This window comes from Suricata suricatta, chromosome 7 (genome assembly GCF_006229205.1).
Source record: "Suricata suricatta isolate VVHF042 chromosome 7, meerkat_22Aug2017_6uvM2_HiC, whole genome shotgun sequence".
Taxonomy (NCBI): domain Eukaryota; kingdom Metazoa; phylum Chordata; class Mammalia; order Carnivora; family Herpestidae; genus Suricata; species Suricata suricatta.
In genome coordinates, this window is record NC_043706.1 from 102,622,791 (window position 1) to 102,627,821 (window position 5,031).

The window sequence follows — 5,031 nt, forward strand, 5'->3', positions numbered from 1 at the left end:
CGCGGGGGCGCGCAGGCTCCGACGGGTCCTCCTGGCGCCTGGGTGAAGTAGGCGCCGCGCAGGCTGCTCAGCGGGCCCGCGCACCAGGCGGACGCCGAACCGCGCGCCGCCTAGACTTTGCCGTTCGGGAGGCTCTTCCGGGTGGAGAAGCGGGAGGGCGCACACCCCGCCTGGTGCCGCGGGACGCGAGACGGTGGAGCTGGGCGGGCTGGGAGGAGCCAGGAGGGCCGGGGCGGGGCCCGATGAGTTTCAGGGCGGGGCTAGGTGGAACCTCCCGCCCCAGGTGGAGTGAGAAGAGGGGGGCTGTGCGGGTGCTCACACGAGCTGTAGGGTTGTGCTTTTGGTCTAAGAACTAGCAAATGTAAGGTCACAAAGATTTTCTGCTGTGTTGTCTTCTAGAAGGTTTAGGATGAGGGTTTTATAGCTTCGGTCTTATGTCCCCTTTCGAGTTAATTTTTGTATATGATGCGAAGTACGGATACTAGGTAACATTTTGCATGAGTCTAGATATCTAGCACCATTTATTGAAAGAGGTATCCTTTTTCTACTGAAAAGCCTTTGCACTTATGTCAAAAATCAGTTGATTTTGTATGCGTGGGTCTAAGACTTTCTGTTGCCAGATCTATATGTCTACTTTACAAAAACTATCTAGATCACTGTAGCTTTATAATGAGTCTTGAAATCATATCGTGTTTTGCCTCAATTTTTTTTCCTTTTTCAAAGTTTTTTGGGCTCTTATATTTCTTTTGGAGGGGGCTCTTGTGTTTCTATATGAATTTTCAAAAGTTTGGGGCGCCTGGGTGGCTCAGTCTGTTAAGAGTCCGGCTTCAGCTCAGGTCAAGTCTCACGGTTCCTGGGTTCCAGCCCCACGTCTGGCTCTGTGCTGACTGCTAGCTTAGAGCCTGGAGCCTGCTTCAGATTCTGTGTCTCCCTCTCTCTCTGACCCTCCCCTTCCCCTGCTTGCGCTGTCTCTCTGTGTCTCTCAAAAATAAATAAAAAACATTACAAAATATTTTTCAAAGTTTGTCATTTTCTGTTAAAAAGTTGGAATTGTTGAGCTGTCTTACTAGCTCAGTTGATGGATCACGGGCTCTTGATACTAGAGTTGTCAATTCGAGCCCAATGTTGGGTGTAGAGATTAAAAAGTAAAATCTTTTTTAAAAACCAACCTGGGATTGTTATTGGGGCTGCACAGAATCTATGGGTCAATATGGGAAGAATTTACATGTTGATAATATTGAGTCATATGACCCTTGAACAAAGTAAACCTCACCATTTGTCAGTCATATTTCTTTCAACAATAATTGATACAGCAGTTGTAGCCTTTGGGATGGGCATGCCACTGGCTGGGCTCTGCCTTCTGGGTGAGGGAGCAGGGTCAGTTTTCATTTGGGTGCCTGGGCGGCTGCCATGGAGTCTGCAGTGTCAGTGATAGCAGGAGCAACAGGATGCCAGTAACCAGTGGGGAGTGGACACTTGTCAAGGCCTGCAGTTTAAGAAGTGCCACCTCAGCCATGGCCCCAGTCAGGGTGGGAGATGCCATCCTTTCTGTGATGGTTTTTGAAGGGGAACCTGGGAACAAGTGAACCTGATACAGTTGTTAAAAGGCAAGAAGAGAGTACTATTTGGAGTCCCTGGGGCCTTTACTCCCATGTTCCAAGATCCACCTGCCAGGGTTTGTGGAGCAGGCTGCAGCTCTGAAGGCCAAGGGATTCCAGGTGGTAGAATGTCAGAGTGTTAATGTCTTTGTAGCTGAAGAGTGGGGACAAGTTCACAATTGGGGAGGCAAGGTTAGGCTCTTGGCTGATCCCCCCGGCCCGGGGCCTTTAGGAAGGAGATAGATTTGTTACTAGATGATCCATTGGCATCTCTCTTTGAAGAAACCACTGCTCAAGAGGTTCTCCATGGTGGTAGAGGATGGTATAGTGAAGTCTCTGAATGTAGAGCTGCATGATAACAGGCCTCATCTGCAGCCTGATCCCAATATCATCTCACAGTTCCGAGGCCCTGGGCCCAGACATATTCCTTGTACCCCTTTCCTGCCCAGCTCTGGACAGAGGGCCCCAGTCCAACCTCGATGGGGGCCATTTGCTCAAATTTCTGCAATAAACATTTGTGATTAACAAAACAAAGCAATAATCTTTTGTTACATCTGTCTCTAACTCAGATTTATCCTTAAACTCTTGAGGAGCAGGAAATCATAGTTTTTGATGCTATGTAAATGTTTTTTTTAATTTCAAATTTTGACTGTTCCTTTCTAGCATATAGAACTATTGATCTTTTTACATTTATTATTTCAGTCTTAAAAATTAATAAACAATTTTTAGGAGCAGTTATGGGTTCACTGCAAAATTGAGCAGAAAGTATAGAAGTTCCCATATAACCTTTTCCCCTACCCCAAATCATATTCCCCACATCCCCAAGCCTCCCACACTGTCACCATACACACTCTTACCAGAGGGGTGCATTTCTTACAATCAATGAGCACACATTGACATGTCATCATCACCCAATGTTCATTGTTTACAGTCTGGTTCACCCTTGGTGTTGTACATTCTATGAGTTTTAACAGATGTATTATAATAACAGATGTATCCACCATTGCTGTATCATACAGAATAGTTTCACTGCCCTGAAAATCTTCTGTGCTCTATTCATCTCTCTTCTACCTAATCGCTAGCAACATTAATCTTTTTATTGTCTCCATAGTTTTCCCTTTTCTAGGATGTCATATGCAGTTGACCCTTAAATAACAGATTTGAACTGTGTGGGTCCACTTATATGTGGGGTTTTTTAATAGTACTGTAAGTGTATTTACTCATCCTTTTGATTTTCTTAATGTTTCCTCCAGCTTTATTATAATAACACAGTATATAAAGCATATACAAAGTATGTATTGTTTATGTTATCAGTAAGGCTTCTTGTCAACATTAGTGGTTAACTTTTTGGGGAGTCAGAAGTTATATGTGGATTTTTAATGTCTATGGTGGAGTCAACCTCAACCCCTGTGTTGTTCAAGGGTGAACTGTAGTTGAAATCATACAGTGGTTAGCCTTTTCAGATTGTCTTCTTTCACTTAGTAATATACATTCAAGTTTCCTCCATGTCTTTTCATGGCTTGACAGCTCATTTCCTTTTGGTGGTGAATAGTAATCCATTAGCTGAATATACCACACTTTATCCATTTACCTACTAAATGATATTTTGGTTGCTTCCAAGTTTTGCCAATTATGGATAAAGCCTGTAGATACATCCGTGTACAGGTTTTTGTGTCCATATAAATTTTCAGCTCTTTGGGTAAATACCAATGAGCATGACTGTTTATTGAACGAATCCTATGGTAAGGGTATGTTTAGTTTTGTAAGCACCCCCAAAATGTCTTCCAAAGAGGTCGTACAATTTTGCATTCCTGCCAGCAATGAAAGAGGGTTTCTGTTGTTCCACATTCTCTCCAACATTTGGTGTTATCGGTATTTTGGATTTTGGCCATTCTAATAGGCATGTAGTGGTATCTCATTGTGTTAATTTTGCAATTTCCTGGTAACATACGATGGTGAACATGTTTTTATGTGCTTACTTTTCATCTGTATATCTTCTTTGATGATGAGGTGTATGTTCAGGTCTTTTGTCAATTTTTAAATCAGGCTGCTTGTTTTCTTATTATTGAGGGGTTTTTTTTTCTTTTTAAGTTTATTTAGTTTTAGAGAGAGAGAAAGAGGAAGAGACAGAATCTCAAGCAGGCTCCACCTCTCAGCACAGAGCCCAACATGGGCTCGATCCCATGAACCTGATCATGGTTTTGGATTATGACCTGAACCAAAATCAAGAGATGCTTAACTGACTGAGCCACCCAGGTACCCCAACTTATTGCTGAGTTTTAAGAGTCCTTTGTCAGATGTGTCTTGTCAATACTTCCTCCCAGTCTGTGGCTTTATCTACTTTTTCTCAAGACATTGTCTCTCAGAGAGCAGTTTTAATTATATGCAGCTTATCAATTGTTTCTTTCATGGATTGTCCTTTTGGTGTTGTATATAAAAAGTCATCACCATTTCCCAAGTCATCTAGGTTTTCTTCTGTGTTTTAGTACTTTAATAGTTTTGTGTTTTACACTTAAATCTATGATCTACTCTGCGTTAATTTTTGTAAAGGGTGTTAAGATCTGTGTCTAGATTGTGTGTGTGTGTGTATACGTGCATATGGATGTTCAGTTGTTCTAATAACATTTGTTGAAAAGATTGTTTTTGCTCCACTTGTCAAAGATCTGTATTGCCTTTGCTCTCCTGTCAAAGATAAGTTGACTATATTTATGTGGATCTATTTGTGGGCTCTCTATTCTGACCTATTGGGCTGTTTTTCACTAATAGCACACTGTCTTGATTACTGTAGCTTTATAGTGTGTCTTGAAGTCAGATAGTGTCAGTCCTCCAAATTTGCTCTCCTTCTTTATTTGAGTTGGCTAATCAGGGTCTTTTGCTTCTCCATACAAACTTTAGAATCTTTTTGTCAACGTCCACAAAATAGCTTTCTGGGATTTTGATTAGGATGGGGTGAAACTATAGATCAAGAACTAGTGTTTTGACAATTTTGAGTCTTCTTATCAATGAACATGAAATATCTATCTCTCCATCTTTTTAGTTCTTCTTTGATATCTTTCATCAGTTTTATAGTTTTCCCCCATATAGATTTTGCATATATTTAGGTAGATTTATACCTAAATATTCCTGTTGGGGGGAAGACTAATGTAAATGGCAATGTTTTTAATTTCAAATTCCACTTGTTCATTGCTTATATATAAGAAAGCACTTCCACATATTTGTATCCTGTATTCTTCCAGTAATCACTTATTACTACTAGAAGTTTTATATGTATATTCTTTCAGATTTTCTACATAGATATTTATGTCATCTACAAATAAATACAGGTTTATTTCTTCCTTCTCAATCTCTGTGATTTTTATTTTTCCTTTTTTTATTGCATTAACTGGAACTTATAGGATGATGGTGGAAAAAAGGGGGACACTCTTGCTTTACT

At 41.0% G+C, this 5,031-nt stretch overlaps 1 pseudogene; it reads left to right on the top strand.

Moving 5' to 3' along the window:
- Nucleotides 1-1,330: 1,330 nt before the first annotated feature.
- LOC115295320 lies at nt 1,331-2,123 on the top strand (annotated as a pseudogene).
- The last annotated feature ends 2,908 nt before the right edge of the window (nt 2,124-5,031 follow it).